Source organism: Haplochromis burtoni, unplaced genomic scaffold (assembly GCF_018398535.1).
Source record: "Haplochromis burtoni strain Fernald_Lab_line unplaced genomic scaffold, NCSU_Asbu1 Contig_23, whole genome shotgun sequence".
NCBI classification, from domain to species: domain Eukaryota; kingdom Metazoa; phylum Chordata; class Actinopteri; order Cichliformes; family Cichlidae; genus Haplochromis; species Haplochromis burtoni.
In genome coordinates this window covers 3,657,254-3,676,363 of record NW_024582384.1, presented here as the reverse complement: position 1 = coordinate 3,676,363, position 19,110 = coordinate 3,657,254, and positions in this window count along the sequence as shown.

Sequence of the window (19,110 nt, the reverse complement as noted above, 5' to 3'; positions counted from 1 at the left end):
CTCACGCTCACATTGCCAGCTCTGTCCATTACTCCGCAACTCCGTCTGTCCCCTCGCTCTTTTTCTTTCCAAGGGATGATCTCTCTCTATCTGTTGCAAATTTTCACCTCTCCTTTGTTTATGTTTCTCGCCATCTCTACTTTCTGCAGGAATGTCGGCAGGTCAAAAACTTCACCGCTGCAGGGTCAGAGCCTTGCCACGCTGTAAACATCTCGCCATATTCCCACATTCAAATCATCATCTTGTACTTTATTATATACTAAAATAATTCTTTCAGTGAGCTTGTGAACTGTGAATTTACGAAGTATTTCTCCATAAAAGATGATAATTCCTAAAAGAAAAACTGGTTTCAAATAAACACATGTGATTATTCATCTTCATAAATACAATGAAAGCACTTGTGGCATTGGGTAGGTGTGATATAACCTCATGTTTAGGAATGCAGCCTGTGTGTGTTTTCGTTTACCTTGGACAGGGTTGAACTTGCGCTCTGGAGCTTGACTCAATGTTAAGTCCAGTCAAGGAATGCTAATGTGGGAGGGCGCTTCAACTAATCTGGGCTTCCACATCAAGACGTGAAGGATGGGGTGATTCAGTGCTGCGGGAGGATCAGTCACTCTGTGCTTGCAACTTGACCAATTTCCGAGGTCAGAGGGCGTTGCTGTGAAGAATCTGAGTGGATTGACGATGCAGCTGTGTGGAGAGATGCAGTGATTTATCATTCCGGATCAAATCTGAGCAGAAGAAGGAGCAGGATGAAGGAAAGTGGAAATATCACTAACGCATAATAGAAACAAATAAGCATATGCAATGCTGCTGCAGAATCATGCAAAAAACATTTTTTTATGCATGAGCATGCCTGTTCATTCCACTGAACAATGCTCTCATATATAGCTCTGTCTAGAAAAGCTCAGGTATGTGGTGCTTGTGTGAAAACAAACTGAGGTAAGGCACACACATACACACACACGGAAAAAGTAAAGTAAGGCACAAGTGAACCTTATCAGACAATACAGAGGGTGGGAAAAGAACAAAGACAGGAACCATGACAATGACACTGACAATAAAGCAATGGATGATGGACTGTAATGCAGTTGGTTAGGCTATTTAGCAAAAAGTTCTGCAGTGAAAAAGCTATGAAAGCCCATCAATTTGCTTTATTTAATAAAACATGACTTAACACAGCACAAACTTAAGGATAAAAGTACAGTAAAGTACATTTTAATTACTCTCTAAATTCATTCCTTATCTCTGTGTTGCAAGCAATGCCTACATCTGCTGCTGTGCAGAAATCTACTGTAGATAACCTCATAGCCATAGTTATCGCATGTGTCTGTAGGAATGGAAACATTTCTCAGAGCTTTTGGTTCATACTGACAAGATAGCATGACACAGTGGCTGCAGACTTGTTGGCTGCACATTGTGATGTGAACTGCCCATTCCTTTACATTCTAAAAGCACTCAATTGGATTGATATCTGGGGATTGTGATGGCCATTTGAGTACACTGAACTCATTGTTCAAGAAACCAGTTTGAAATAATTTGACCTTTGTGACATTGCAGAATGGGGCCATGCTTTATGTTTATGCTAAATTCTGATCCTACTACCTGAATGCTACAGCAGAAATCGAGACTCAAGCGATGGTTTTCCCATCTTCTATTGTTCAGTTCTGGTGAACCTGTGTTAACTGTAGCTTCAGTTTCCTGTCCTTAGCTGAGAGGAGTGGCAACCAGTGTGCTCTTCTGCTGCTGTATCCCATCTGCTTGAAGGTTTGCCATGTTGCATGTTCAGAGATGGTACGGTAACAAGTGTTGCTTTCGTATTTGCTGGCCATCCTCCTCTGACCTCTGCAATCGACAAGACAACTTCACATATAAAATCCCAGTAGACCAGCACCTTCTGAAATACTGAGACCAGCCTGTATGGCACATTCAAAGTCACTCAAAATTACCTTTCTCCCCGATTCTGATGCTTGCCGCAGACTTAAGCAGGTGTGTACTGAGTTTCTGCCACGTGATAGGCTGATTAGATGTTTGTATTAACATGAAGTTGAACAGGTGTACCTAATAAAGTGGCCAGTAAGTATGCTCTTGGTAACAATTTTGCATTTCGGTATCATATTGACAGCTATTGTTCAGTTTTGTATCCAAATAGCTGAAAAGACACAACTGTCTGTATTTCAATTCAGTTAAATGTTTTTTATATAGTACCTCATCGCAACAGTCGCCTCAACGTGCTTCATATTGTAAAGATATAGGTAAAAACCCTATAATACTACAAAGAAAATCCCACCTATTAGATGTTCTACTATGACCAAGCAGTTGGTGACAGTGGCAAGAAAAATCTGTCTTTTAACAGGAAGAAACCTCTGGCAGAACCAGGCTCAGGGAGAGGCAGCCATCTGCGGTGACCGGCTGGGGGTGAGGAGATGAAGAAAGACCCACTCTCTTCCACACTGTGAACAAGAGCCAGTCGTTAATAATAAGTATTAATAGTAATAATGATAATCAGGCCTTTTAACAATTAGTTTGGCCAAATCTCGAATAAAATGCATTAATATTAGCATTGCTAAATTCAGTTTTCAGAACAGTTCACAGTATGTGACACAATTATATTCAAAACCTATAATCTTCCTTCCCTAAGCTCTGTTTTTTAAACCAGTTAAAATACATGTAGCATGATTTACATTGTCCGAGCCCACACATAAAGCAGAGTGTGAAAGAAATGATTAGAGAAGAATGAGAGCTTGGAACTGAGAAAATCCTTGTGCGCCAGGCTGTGTCTTGAAACCTTGATCTCTTCAATGCAAATCCTTCCCAGAGGTCATAAGTATTTTCGTGCATGTGAGAGCATGTTTCGGCAACAACAATCATCTGTTCTGAATGCTCTGAAAATAAGCTATGTCATGTATGTGTGTGAATGCGGTTGTTGTTTTGTTCCGTCTTTGTGTGCTAACGTTTGGCAACTCGTTTGATGCCAATATCAACTGGTTGATCCAGCTTTGTCAGGCTGCTCATTTAGACGACGTGTCTTTATGTGAATTAGGTTTCGTCTCCCACGCTTCGTTCATCATCATGTTTTCTTTGTTAAGCAGCACAAGTTCTTTCTTTTTAAAGATCCTACTGGTTATTTAATGCCGCACTAAACCGTTGTGTGTTAATCACCGTGTGAAAAAAAAAAAAAGCCACACACACACACGCGCACACAAATAGCTATCATCAATTATTTCCACTAAAGCAGTGATTTATTGCTGTGGCAGTCTTACTGCACACCCACCACTCTTTAAATGTTATTCTTACACCTGCTTTCTCCCTCTTACCCCACATTGCCCTTCCTCTCATATGTGAATTTCAAACGTACACTATTACCCTGAGGGTCAAAAAGGAAAAGGTCACCAATTTTCATGGAATGCTCAATATGTAAATTTCAAGGCAAATATCAGGATCCTACAGCCAGCAGGCACACAATTATAACCTAGATTCCTCAGTGGGAGCAGTTTAATTCCTGAGAATAGATCTTCTCATGAGTTAAGAATTAATGAAGCACATAATTTGCATGTAACTGGAAAAAAAAACTTTGTTTCTTGTCTCCTAAGAACTTCTGTACTTGCAGATAGTTTACTTAGATTTTGCTATCACCCATTTTTATGTGCTGGCTTTTCCTCTCAGGTGCAGATAGGTATGTGTTTGTGTGTTTATGGAGCTTCCTACAGAGTAGATTGAGGTAATTACAGATCTAAAGCCTCGCATATAACAACATGCTCTTTGTCCCACCGACAGGGTGCCTAGCGTGGGACAGGGGGTCACGGAGTGCGCTCAAACAGCAGCAGTGTAAGGATCAGATTTAAACGTCTGCTGGTGGATTGAAAGACACACAAACAGAAATGCACAGGTGGATGTGTGCATGAAGTTTTATACTTGGTCAGTAATGAGACAAATCTCAGTGGTGCCCGTTCCTGATTTATGTATTTTTTCTAGTTAGTGTTGTGCCGTGTCATTGTCAGTGGATTTCATTTAGATGTGCAAATGTCTGAGCTAGAGGTGTATTCAAAACCAGAAAATTAGAAACAAGAAACACACACACACACACAGAAAGAATTTCAATTACTACAGCACACAAGTCATTATGATATCATTAGCAGAATTCACTACTTATCAGTGCATAAGTGTCTAGTAGGGGTGGGTTTTGATAATCGATTTATCGATTAAAATCGATTCTGGCTTGGATAACGTGATATCGATTTATTAAAATCCTGAATCGATTTTGCTCGAAACACCAGAATCTCAGGTGAAACCTCACAAAATCTCAACAACCACCAAACAGCTAAAACAGTAAACGAGAGCAGGAACACGGATTCTGCACAAAGACGTAAACACAAAGTGCGGACCTGCCGACGGATCAGAATCAGTGAGATGTCGCCTTTCTCACCCGACGGCACGGACACGGTCGGGGCTGAAAGCCGAGAGCTCGCTGATTCCGATGTTTTTGGCCGTGCTTTGTGTTCACGCCCTTTTTGCGCTGATTCTAAAGCTGTTAGTTTGATCTCTCTCCAAACAATACTGACCGAACCAGCAGCAAAAGAAGATCCAAACTACGCTTCACATAAACATCGTCATGAATTCCCTCTGACTTTTGCTGTTTTGCTTCCACCACACTTCATGCACAGCTCTCTCTCTCTCTCTCTCTGTACTTCAAGAACAGTTTCCCGTCTAAAAATCTGTTTTCTGCATTATTCGCTTGCTTGTTACGCACAAGTCTACCGTTGTTTGTAGCGCTGTCGGCCGCTGTTTTTTTCCTTTTACTTCCGAAAAGAAAACCTCATTTCTGCTGTTCAATAGGCTTCTGAACAAATGTAAACTTTTTAAAATTATGCAAAATGCAAAACGCTTAGCCGTGTCTCTAATAAAACCGCTGTAACTTCAGAGGCCATGTTCATATGTTGATTAATGTTCTTCTTTCGTTTTTGATGTACTGCAGAATATTTTTATAAAATCCCAGGCCAGGAAAATCACCTTCATGTTTTTCTGTGTTTTATCTTCAGCTACTTTGACACAAAAGCATCTGCTGTGATGCTCACACCTTTGATAAAGTCTTGTGAGTGTCAGCTTCCTTTTTATAGATACAAAAATATGCAAATGTACTGATCTGAATTATAATATTCCTGACTGTCTGAGGCAAAATTTCCCAGATTTAAATCGAATTGAATCAAATCGAATTGAATCGTGGATCGAATCGATTCGGGACCTTGTAAATCGGAATCGAATCGATTCTAGAAAACAGTGACGATACCCAGCCCTAGTATCTGGTCAGGTTTCTAGTGCTGTGCAATACTGCAAATGTTGATCCAATACCAAGTAAACACAGGCCCAGTTTTTCAGATACCAGTACCGATCATTTTAACCCATAAAGGCTGTTTATATAGGGGAGAGCTGTGTGTCATGATTTTTGAGATGAATCATCATCAAGTCTGAACACATTTTAATGAGCACTAAATCACTGTGATTTTTACTTTCTACAATATTAGGTTAACACAGCAAAACACACCTTTTCATGTATTTTGAAACCGGGTTTTTTGGAGACCTGGAATGTAAATGTGTCCGTCTGTAAAGCGCTCTGGCTCAGCTTCTGTTGTTCAGATGCTATATTTGGATTAATCCACCAAGCTGTAATCAACATCAGTGTTTGTTAGTTGGTTAAGTATTGCAGTATTGCAGTAGTACTTGCCGGATAATCTAATTCGTTACACAAATTGTTACATTACATTCTTCTTACTCTGTAAAATAATCTGAAATGCATTGTCTCACTAATACCAGTTAACAATATAAACCTGAGGCTACAGCCCCACACACTAACACAAATCCTTATTCTAGAAACCGAACAAAACAATCTTTCTTTTAGTATTCAAGTGTGAACATAACGCTGGCAACAAAAAGCAAAAATGAAAACCAGGACAAAGACTTCAAAGTGACAGTGATTCTACTGTAGACATGAACAGGTTGAAACAGAGTCTGCAGCCTGACTGCTTTTCACTGCCTTTGTTACCTGTTGAAGTTCAGGGTCTGGCTGCTGGGCTGAGGTCGCCACACACTCCGCTTTAACATCATTCTGGCGTTTTGGCTCGCTTTCCATTAGCATGCTGTCTGTGAAGATGTTTGCAAAGAGTTGTTGTGCAAAGTTGTGTTAGTAGTTTAATCCCAGTGTTTATGTCCTGGATGCTTTTTGCACTTTGCCATCACTATCTTGTTCTTTTGTTGAATAAAAGTCAAAGTAATGTCCATATCACTGCTGTAGACCACTCAAAGTGAATCAGCTGACTGTAGCGCAAGTACCACAAGAAAACAGCAGGTTTATTTGATGTTTTTTTGTTCTTTTTATTCGCCTGGTTAACCAATAACTGAAGAACCTTTGAAGAGACATAATTGTAACTGTAATGTATTTGTGAACAAAATGAAACTTTTGTCAAATGAGTGAAGCTGTGAAACAAAAAAATATGATATGATGAGGTTCTTGCTTTGTGTCTGGGTGCTTCACTTTAATAACAATTTAGACGGTTAACATAAGGTCACTGGACAAAAGAGTGCAGATACCTGTGTGTAGAAGTGTTCTTTCAGCAGGTCTGTATGGATAGGTTTTTCAAACACTGTTACTCATGCAGTATTAACATGCTGGTGTAACACACTGACTAAAGCCCGCCAACAGTGAGTGGCACAAAGTAGACTTAATCTGATGCAACAGCCACTCAACTATCATCTGTGAGCTGATGCAGCTTAAAGCACCTTCGGCCTCTGTGTCGTCTCCCTGAAACTCAACAAAAAGTCAAACTTTTTCCCCTTTTTGGAAACGGGGGGGGGGTCAGCACTCAATGCACACAGACCTTTACCATAGGCCGCCTTGACGCTGCTCATTGCTGCATGTGTACATGTTATCCCAGTCTGCATATTTATTTCCCCTTAGCTTTGCATTCATCCATACATTAGCATATTTTCTGATTATCTCTGCATGTGAAATGTAAATCACATATGCATAAGTGGCTCTGCAGAAAACCATGAAGAAACTGTGTAGGCGTAAACAAGCGTTGATTAAAAAAAGGTCTCTTCAGCAAAAGTGTTCTGTGAACATGTGAGTGCAGACTTCAGCGTTTCAACCGAAATCTGAAGAATCGCACGCTCGTCCCAAGCTTGAGAAACCTGTGCTACATTCAGTCTTATAAAACTCTTTGAAAACCCACTGGATGAATCAGGAATTATGCTGGTCACACTTAAACCAAGACAGCTTTTCTTTATTCCTAAAAAGGCTGGAATCTTAAAAAGTGTTCCTCCAAACAAGAATTGGATGAAGAACATAGACCTAAAATCTCCTTAAAACAAATACAATGCAAAATGTTGTTCGCTGCATTCACATCCGCAAAGAAGACTATTACAAAGCAATGGTTCAGTCCTGACATTTGTATGGAATCATTCTGGATACGATGTCTTATCCGTGTTAAATCACGTTTTAAATCAATAAAATGTTGATCACAAAAAAAAGAACATAGACCTAAAAGAAAAAAAAACAGACACAGATCCAGCATGCACAAAAAACATAAACATAGGATTCTTCATGCAGACAGGAAATAGAAAAGCTGCTGTCAGGTATTAAATTTTAAATGGAAGGATGACGCTCAGCGATAGTTTGTTTAATAACTGCAATATCTTGTTTCATCACTCGTCCGCACGTCCAATGAAAAAGATTGTTATGAAAAGTAATGTCAGCTGGCCAGACGCTATCAGACTCTCACGCCGACATATCAGTTAACAAAGATTTGCAAACTTATCAGGTTACAAGGGTAGCTGGTGAAACATGAATAGGACATAACATGCAAGAGCACAAACATCTGTGTCAACAAAAGTTAAGAGCACAGGGGAAAACTGGCGAAAATGGAAAAGGGTCCAAAAAAAAGAAGAAAATAGGGCAGTGTTGATTCCTGGAATGGAGAGAGAGCCATCTTTGCGTTCAGCCACACACACACACACACACACACACACACACACACACACACACACACACACACGCTTCTGTGCAGGTGGTTCTCACAATAAGACTTGCTGAGTGAAGTACTTGTGTGAGATTAATAGTTGTGATAAAGCTGTAATGAGCGAGCGAGTGAGGCGGAATAAGTGGGGAGAGAGAGAAAGAAGAGAGGAGACTGTGAGAGAGATGATAAAAAAAAAAAGGGGGGGGGCGATTTTTTGAGAGGGGAACCCACCTGGCTGTCTGCCAACAGGATGTCAGCGGTCTCTAGATTATTGGCTATACATACCGCAGCCTATGAAAATACTGCATTCAGTGACTGATGCTGACAGCCTGACCAGAGGGCGGTTACTGTGTGGATGAATGTGTCTGTCTTCATTTAGGCTTTTGATGTTGCCAAAATCAATTTCTTTTACCAAAGTCCTGCAAATGACATGACAGTGGATTTCTTTAGGTCTCCCAAAGGAAACAAATCATTGCTCTTCACTGCCCTGTTATCAAATTTTCAGCGCATCTCTGATGGTCTGATTTTTGCAGCTGGAAGTAGAGGCGAGTAGATCGACCCGAATATCGATAGCATCGATACAAACACTGATATTAGAAAAGATTCAAAATGCATAAAAAACTGTAAAGTGTGGAGGTTTTTTGTAATTATCTGGCGAGTAAAAATCACACTACTTTATAGCTTAAAAGTATTGGTATTAGCAATGTTGGCTTTTTATTCAAACTGGGAATTGGATACAAAAATTTGTAGTATTTCACAGCACTATCTGAAACCTTAGGGCATGCAGCACAATGAGCTCCAAAGACACATGACCTTCCTCTCCAATAATAACCCCAGGAATAACCTCTGCTCAGCTCTACGCTTCCTATACTTAAAGTCCCCTTTTACACATGCCCATTTTAACTTGAAGGCTCAGCTGACCAGATCAGTAAATAATTACAGGCAGCCAGGCAGACTAGTGCTATAATTGACTCTACAGCAAGGTGAGATATGGTGATGGAGAGAGTCCCACTAACCAAACTGAGCTCGTTGCAGTTCTCCTGAGGACAAATTAGGTTCAAACACAACCTACTTCACTTACAGAGTAGTCTGACACCCTGGCTGACAAAGTAAACCAAGAGATTGACAGTATAATTCAGAGCAAATTTACAATAATGGCTGCCCACGGCGTGGTCACTCTTTGCCCTTGGCTGTTTCCTTATTTTTAAATGGGTAGACAACACCTGCATTAGGTGCACTTCTGCTGAGGCAGTTTGCAAGAACCAGGAGGCGGAAGGAGGCACTTGCCTCCATGACTTTCTCAAACTCTCATCAGCCTCTGGCTCTCACTTGAAGCACTTTAACGTGTGGCCATTCGACAAGATGTGCTTGTTTGATCTTGTGACCTTGTCCCAGCATACCCATTCCAGCTGAGTGACGCTTCTCAGGGCTCCGCAGTTCAAGGCAAGGAGCGCAACACATATAGCAGACGGCGCTGTCACACCGGCTGTGAAGGGCATTTCATTTACTGCTTCACTGTAGATTAAATTCTGGAGGCTGTCGTGCACAGTGGCTGTATTTATAAGCAGCACGGAAAGTTGATTAATGTGAGACATGGCCAACCGAGAAGAAAGCCTGACTTCATTAAGATTTAGAGGGGAGGGGTGTAGATAATATAATGCAAACTCCTCATGTAAAGACTTGGACTTGAAATGAAGGATGAATAAATCACCTGTGGCAAATAGAAAAGTGGGTCACATGGCAAACAGCACGACTTGTCAACATCTCACATGTCATTCCTCTGTTTTGACTTCAACAGCTGCTATTTTCACGTCTTTCGATGAGCATGGGCTGGATTGCTATTCAGTCAAAAGATCAAACGTCTCTGCAGCAATAACAGTTTTATCTGTGTGCTTGTTTCTTTTTGCCACATTAAAAATGTTGGTTTTTCAGTGGGGTTTTTTTTTTTTTTTTTGTGCATTTGTACTGATATTACATAAGTGCCAAGTGAAGGACCTCATTTATAGTAAGTGATATTCTTCCAGTGTTGTTTTTTCATGCAAGGTTAAAATTTTAAAAAGCACGTCTGAAACTGTATTCCAGTGGGTGATGGTAGTAAGGTGATAGTTGTGAGTCTCCTGTTTCACCTGCACAATTCATTAAAGGAGACACCGTTAAAGTCCTGGTCACTTTCAGACACAGCAAAACTTCAGCATAAAAAAAGATAATAGAAATAAAGGCATTTGGTGAGTTAGGCATGCATTACGCTCGCTCCTCACCCATCCTTGGTATTTTAAACTCATGCAGTTGTATTGAAAGTGTACAATATTCACATCAAAATTTACTGACTACCCGGTTACTATTACAGGTTAGTGAGCAGCAGGAGTTGGTGTTTTATTTGAGCCTGTTAGCATTTGTCAATCTCTAGTGTGTTTGTGTGTCTCCGTGAGTATTCATGTTGTGTGCCTGTCGAACAGATGCTGTTGCCTCAGACTCTCTTTGGTGTCCTGTGGGAGTCCTTCATGTTTATTTCATCAGTTCTAATATTGCAGAAGTATCACCTCATCCAGCTCTTGCAAGGAGGCTTCATTGTTTTGTTTTGTTTTTTGGTGAGTGCCTTTGTGTGAATGCATAATGAAATCATTATGCACAAGAGGGAACAGTGTGAACAGTGACACCAGTCAGCCGCAGCATTAAAACCACATGCTTAATGCTGTGTAGGTTTCCTTCATGCTGCCAAAAGACCCGTGACCTGTCGGGGATTAGATGTAAAACAGCAGCATTCAGGAGTCTCGGCTCCACCCACCTGCTGATCAAGTATTTAAGAGAGAGTAGTCTTCAGTCGGTCCTCAAAACCTCTTAAACCAATTATATGAACCCATTATATGAACGTTTGATCTGTGACACATGCTGAGGTACCCTAGCAGGGAACAAAAATAAAAATATTGGTGTGGGAATATTCATAAATAGCAAAATATAATTTGTCAATGATGCTCATGAACATTACAAATAAAGTGTATTTGGGGCAATGCAATGTGGGCACCCTCTGTTGGTTAATTGGTCTTTTTTTGTAGTGGTCAAAAAGCATTTAAAAATAAGTAATACCAGGGCTCCTTTGTGGCAACGTTAAACATGTGAAATACAGTAGGGTTGCGTATACGTTACACTTCTGTTCCGGATTATAAAATGACCCCTACTGTGATACAACTGTACAGTCCCATTAATAAAATACATCATGATTATGTTGTTCTATAGTGTTACTGCAATGCTGCAGGGTGTAGTTGTTTTCCAAACACAAAGCAATGGTGTTACAATGTCATGAACATTAGCATTATGTAGTGAAGCTTATGTGTAAGCTCAGTGAGGAAGATTTGCAGTCACACATCTGTCTGCTTCCCTGTCTGCTAATCTAAGCTTTCAAGCTCATTGTGACATCACTGGTGTAGTCCAATCATCTTTCTCATTTAAGCTAATCAGCCTCCACTCCGCATACTTTGAATCTCACTGTTCATCTGTCATTCTCCCTACATGCAACTTACATCCTCTCCATCTCCACCTCCACCTTGTTACTAAGGCTCCTCCATCCTCATCTCTACTACCTCACTGCTGGGATTACGTTCTGCTGTGACGGGACATCGGCGTCTAATCGCCAAACACCTTAATTGAATTATGTATATCAATAAATCATGTTCAATTACTTCTAATAATCCGGCCCAACAATTTCAATTTGTCATCATGTTATGTTTTAAGGTCTCACTTTTATTATCCAATGATAACCGACATGCTCAGAAGCACCTGGATTACTTACTTACTTCCCTTTTCAGTTGTTTTATCCAGACAGTTTTAGAAAAAAAATATGCATAGATTATGTGATCACACTGCTTTTATTATTTGTTATATTATGATACATTTTTATTATCTATTTGTTTTAATTAATTAACTTATTTATTTTACTATGAGTGTCTCATTTGCACTTGCAGCCAGTGAAATGCGCTGCTGTGTAAGCGTTTTGGCAGCAGTGATGGAAAAAGGCCTTTGTTAGATGGTCATATGCTTTTCTATAATCAGTCAACCTGTGAACTGGGTGGACCTGAGGGGGGAAAAAAGAGGCCTAAACAAGAACACAAATGAAACCTAAATTCCAAGCATAGCTCGGTCACATGAACGTGACTCACCACAAAGGGTGTGCAGACATTCAAAGCTAGTTAAATCCCCGCATGCTATTGCAAGCATTTGAGCTCCTGGCAGAAAATGCAGAGCCCAGAAACACACTGCAGAAATGTATTTCCAGATGAAAACGCATGAAGTGCATCATCATCTTGATCAATGATCATCATTATTATTAAATATTGACCAAAGATTATTATTTCAAAACCCGGATGTTCTCTCTTTCAATGTGACCTGTTGTCTTGGGTCACAGCAACAGGTTGCCCTCAGCGCTCCATATGCTGATCACTGATTTAAATCAGCTGTTCTCACTTTTTCCACTGTTAATGCGTGAAATTCAGTTCAGTCCGGTCTACTGTCAAAAGAAGATTGTTGTACACCTTCTAACTCTTCCATGTTTTTACTTCTGTTTGTACTACTGTTGCTTGTGCACAATGTTGCACCTCTCACGTGTCTGCTACTCTGTGAGACTATATTGCCTAAGCCTGGATCTATTTCAGTAACAGTAGATTTCATGGGAGGGCAGCGTGCATCTGCTCAGTCTGTGTTTACACAGATAGAGGAGAGAGGTACGGTCAACCATCTGGAGTTATCTGCTTCATTTCCAGCCAGCACATTTAGGTCACGGAGAAGTCTACACTCCAAACCTGCAGGGGCCTTTAGATAGCAGATCAACCTCTCTGCTGTACCTGAGGGACATGTATGAGAAATTTGGAGGACTCTAATTATAGGTTTTTATCTGTGTGTGGATGTGTACAAACTCACCAGTAAATGTAGTGCGATGTACACAGAGACGGGAAATGAAGAAGGGTTAAACGTGAACAAACTTTATGGAGAGAAAACAAAAGGAGACACGATGAGTTTTGAACACTGAAGCAAAATTTGTTAAAGAAACATATTGTAAGCATTTTTTTAAATATCGTATCAGTCTCTTTTTTTCACAAATCAATGAACAAACATGGTGCCTGGCATCTGTCACACAATACTGGCTACACATCACACAAGTTTCAAAGTTGCAGTTTTTCTGCAACTTTGAAAGTTGCAGAAAAACTCCCATCTGAAGGTGGGAGTGTGCTTCTCTTTCAGCTGTGTATTCATGCCTAGTTAAAACTGTTCACCAGAAAACAAAATATATGATTTTGTTAATGTTTGAATCTCTATCCAACCACTCCTGTTTGCCTCAGTCACACAGGTGTAGACCCTCTGGTAACCTCTGATCACTAGGGAAGCATTGCCTAACTAGCTGGCGAGTGCTTGCTGGATGCTGCTGGCTGTCACTAAACGAAATCAGTCACAAACAGGGTGCTGCACCAAAAGTGGGTTGTGACTGCTTTGCTGGCTTGCAGATATTTCACATGGAAGATGCAAATATGTCTACAGACACTTGCTAACTAAGCACCGAGTGGTGGTGAAACTTGAAAAGTCAGACATGAGCCAGAAACAGAGACTGTTTGCCTTCAAAGTAACAGTCTTCCCTTACTACTGCATACATGTTATTCCCTAGCGACCTGTGGTTTCCAGGGGTGCACAGACTGGTTTCTAAGTGTTTGGAGGGGCCTTTAGGAGTTGATTTAAAAGCAATTACTGTACTATCCACTTCCAGCAACCATTCGCATTTGGCAGGGGAATACTTATTTTTTCTTAGCAACTGGTGCTTTGCAGGCAGTCACAAACTGGTCTCTATCCCTGTGTGACTGGAGCCTTAATCTTCACTTCAGGTTTCTTCTGACTGTAATACACTGAAAGCACAAAAATTAGAATTAGCGTCTGAAAAGTGAAGTTCCTTATACCTGTTCTTTGCAATAACCAGTGGGGGGAATTTCATGCTTTGCTTTGCTTCCAGTTTTATAGAAGTCTGTGGGAAAACCGCCCTCATCTCCCTTCTTTTTCCTAATGACTGCACAGGGTCTTTGCTAGATTTTTTTGTTTTTTAAGTTGTTATTTGAGACAAAAAAGAAGGATTGATAGGATTAATCAAGATATCCCTATTATATGCTTATTGAGTTTTTCTTTTTTGTATATATAAGAATCCTATGTAGGAATCTGTATTATTATTATTATTATTATTATTATTATCATTATTATTACAACTTAATGATTCATTGGTTAAAAACTGACCAAAATCCCTATAACTTATAAACCATGATTCTTACAAGGGTGGCGTTTATTGCCAACATATAGAAATGACCATATACAGATTCAAAAATTAACATCTGATCTCTGGTCTATATAGAGTTACATAAAAATGTTTCTTGCTGCCATTGTTTGTGTTTTACATATCCGATTACTTTGGACCGCTTCTTCAAGATCAAATAAGGCCAAACGTTCATAAAAGATCTGTAATCTTTAAAACTATGCCCTACTGCCTTTGTTTATATTGGGGAAAATTATGACTTTGTTATGTACGTCATAGCAACAGGATGTAACCGTTTATATATACAATTTGAGTTTGAACAATTTGTACAGTGTTTCTGAATAAAAAAGGTTTCTTTTAAAAAACAAAATAGACATTTAAACTACTTTTACTAAATAATGAAATAAATGCTTCATGTGTACTATATTAGCATAAATAAAAATAATTGAAAAAATGTATTATATTTAAAATGATGTGAACTATTTTTAAATGGGTTTCACAAGGGCGTATAACCTTCCCTTTGCACTTATTTTCACTGCACAACAAACCTGTTAAAGTACTTTATAGTAAAATAACTTTAAAGCTGTTGGATTGGATGTCATTATTAGAGGTGTGACCCCATAATTGTTTCATGTTCAGTGTTCAGTCTAACCAAGACAGGTAAGTTTAAGCATTAGCTGATGACTCCACAGCTCTAACCCTCCAGTCCACATGTGGTTGAAATGGTGATATTCACAGTGTTTACTCCCAGAATTCAAACTCCGCAGTATCTCGATTACAGTTTCAGGTTTTTGTAGAAAACATGAGCCCCTGACAGTAAAGTTGCAAGTTGGATCGCTGAACTGTCAGCTTTTATAAAGCTTCATAAAGCTGGGGGGAAGCAGAGGTTTCACATAAAAATAAAAAACAACACCGTTCTCACTGTCACTTGATATACTGTTATAAAAAGCTCAGTTACAGCAGCTTTAAAAGACTCAGGAAGACTTAAAGACAATATAAATCTCTCCTTTATTTGGATTTGTTGCAGTGATCGGATCAAGGCATAACTCACAGAAAACTGTCTCCTCCAAGCAGCTTTTGGTATCTTGTTCTAGAAACTCGGGTCTTTTCTTTGTACTCTATAGCCCTGATGCCTGCACACAAACATCGGATCCGCTTTACTGATAGTAAAATGTTCCAGTGAACCTGATTGTGTTTCCTCTCAGCTGCCTCTGTGCTTTTTTTTACTATTCAACCAACACCTCACTCTGAGAAGACCAGCGTGCAAGGATGATGGAAGAGCTTATTAGACCAAATCAGACAGGCTGTGTTTTGCAGCTGTCTTTGAAGACATAAACCATCCTCAAAGATTCTGCAGTACAGATAAGGCAGTTTTTAGCCTTTGAATTTTTCAGTAACCTTTCATATCACATTTCCTTCCAGAACACATGTATGCAATTTTTTAACAGCTCACCCTCTGTTCTCTGACTTAACTCTGCGTTTCAAACACTTCAAACACTGCTCCCACCTACTGCTCTCAGCCAAACCGGCTTTCCATCAATAAGAAAATATTTTTGTTGTGCTCCTTCTCTCTCTCTGCAGCTCTGTGGGTGTATGGATCTCTTGTGGCAATGGTTTATTGGGCTGTTCTCCTCTCCTAAATGATATGAGGGCTGCCTTCTACTGGAGAGGCAGATAAGAGCTTTAATGGATTACCCTGCAAAGCTGCAGCTGACATTGGCCTCATAAATCACATCGTAGTTGTACTTGAGTGCCGAGTTGTGTGTTTGTATGTACCAGAGGTGGACTGGTGTGATTACAACATACAAATCCTTTCATATGCCCGATGATATACCGCAATGAAGGTAGCTGATTTTTTTTCACAAAACTTTCTTGTGATTTGTTTCACATTGTAAAGACTGAATGCAATTGTCAGGATGAGGGCTAAGAATTAAAGCAAAACTAAACTCTTACATGTAGTCACCATCTATCATCACAGGGTTTTACTGAGAAACTATTTGCGAGGCCAACAAAGGCATGGAATCCATAGGAGACAGAGGAAAACACTGTTGACATGGCTGAACGCGTGGCCTGAATAGAAATGAGCTGACTTGCACACGGGGACCTGACAAGCGTGATCTCTATCTTTGACTCAAGATTTGTAGAACAAGATGCCAGTTTGACTACAGAATAAACTGTTGCATGAACCGAAGCAACAGAAAAAAGGGGGGAAAGGAAGAATAAAATATCATAAAGCGCTTTTCGTGTCACAGAGAAAGACTACAGCAATGACAAATTTCAGGAAAAACCAACATAATAGTATACATGCAGGCTGCTCAAAAAAATGAAAGGAACACTTTGAAAATGGATCATATCTTAACAGGGGAAAGGAAATGCTGGGTATCTGTACTGATATGGACTGGGTGATGTGTTAGGAATGAAAAGATGCTACATTGTTTCATGGAAATAAAAATGATTTATCAACAGGGGGCTGAATTCAAAGACACCCTAAAAACCTAAGTGAAAAAATGATGTTGGCTTGTACAGTACAATAGGCACAAACATAATGTTCCAGAGGTGTTCTACTGGATTTAGGTGAAGCGAATGTGGGGTCCAGTCAGTGGAATCAATTCCTTCATCCTCAAGGAACTGCCTTCCCACATGGAGCTTGTCGTGCACCAGGAGGTACCGAGAACAGATTGCACCAGGGTCCCCTGGCCTAGCCTGTAGAGTCTGTGTGTCCCTCCATGGATATGCCTCCCCAGACCATCACTAACCCACCACCAAACTGATCGTGCTGAACAATGTTACAAGCAGCATAACGTTTTCCACAGCTTCTTAATACCCTTTACATCTGTCGCATGTGCTCAGGGGGAACAGGGTCTCATCTGTGAAAAGCACATGGAGGCAGTACTGGGCATAACAATTCTGGTATTCTATGGCAAATTCCAGTTGAGCAGTACAGTGCACAGGACCCACTAGATGGCATCAGGCCTTCAGGCCACCTTCATGAAGTCTGTTTCTGATTATCTGGTCAGAGACATATATCCCAGCGACCTGGTCATTTTGTAGCTCTGGCAGTGCTCATCCTATTCCCCCATGCACGAAGTAGCAGTCCTGCAGGACCTTCTACAGCCCTGTCCAGCTCTGCAAGAACTGAAATCTCCTCCATTCTTTTGACACTGTGCTGGGATTCACAGCAAACCTTCTGGCAATGGGCCATGCCATTGTGCCATTCTGAAGGAGTTGGACTACCTGCGCAACCTCTGTAGGGTCCAGGAATCTCCTTGTGGTGCCAGTAGGGACACTGACCCTAGCCAAATGCAAAACGAGTAAAAAAAAAAAAAAGACAGAAAAGATTTGGAGGAAAGAATTGCAAGTTGTCTCCACCTGTAAAACCATTCTTGTGCTGGGGGTTGTCTTTTTGTTGTTCCCCTCACGCACCTGTTAATTTCATTAACACCAAAGCAGCTGAAACTGATTAATAACCCTCTCTGCGACTTACCTGACCAAATCAATATCTCAGTAGTTTAGTTCCCCTGATGCTATTCTCTGATTAAAAGTGTTCCTCAGTGTACGTCTGCTAGAATAGCTTCAGTGCTGATTGATTTTTCACTCACAGGAATACTGTTTGAAGGATGGAATACCATTTTACTAAGGGTTTTTCTCTCATTTGATGTTTTAATGAGGATGATAAAGAGTGTTGCTTTTGTCCAAAACGTAGGTAATTAGTTGGGTTAAGATCTGGTGTCTCTAAAGGTCTTTGCATGTGACTCACCATATTTTCATGCTCATTAAAGCACTGAGTGAAGCTTTATGCCCTCATCCAAGAAGAGACCACTTCCACTCTCATAAATACATCCCTCAGAGCATAATAACAGAGGGATAATACTGCAGACAGTCGAACACACCACTGATGAGTAGTCTTTCCTGTTATATTTCTTTGAAGTCCCACTAAAGTCTGCCTGCAGGGCACATGCGTAGTTGGTGAAATGTTTTGGTGGATGAGTTCCAGGAGTCACAAAAAAATTGAGCGCACGCAAACATCTGCATGTAGCGTTGCGCTCACCATCTGGTGACAAAATTGACATCACTCGGACCCAAGTGGCACCCTAGCATATTCACGGACTCTGAAATTATGGCGTGCCTCTTAGAGTCGAGGATTAGGTTATTTCCTTTTATTTGTAACCTTTCGTGTGAGTTTCTTGGATTGACTTTCATGTGCTGCTGGTAAGTAGCACATTGTAACACGCGCTCTAACTGATCTCAGTAACAATCCTTTGACATTTTGGGCTTAGCTTGTCTGCTGCAGTAATGCTACTTTGACGGAGGGTTAATCAGTTCGGTCTCTGCTTTCCTTCCAGCTGGTGCTAGCTTGGTGCAAGAGTTTGGGGTGGAAAGTTGTTATCCTCTACCATAAGCGGACAAATAAGTCAAACTGTGTATGGCTCCCTGTCAAAACTCTGTGACTAATTTTCTATATATACCATAACGTGTTAATTGGAATAGCGAGAAGAGGTTTCATCCACTCATGCAAATATACCCATTCTGTCCTACGTAATGAATGTGTTGTTAGTATTCGTGTCTTTGCCCTCAGCAAAATCTTATAAAATCTGCTCTAAAGTTTCTTTTATTAAACTTTATAACATTCTGGATCTCTGATGCACTATTATGAATCACACTTGCGTCTTCCACATGCTGTGCTTGAATCAGAAAAATAGCATCATGATGGAGAATCTCTCAATTTAACTCCTAGTTCTTTTTAGACTTCTCTGGCTGTTCTTTTGTGGGACAAGTTCATGAATACCTGACATGCCCTCCCATCTCTGTACTGTC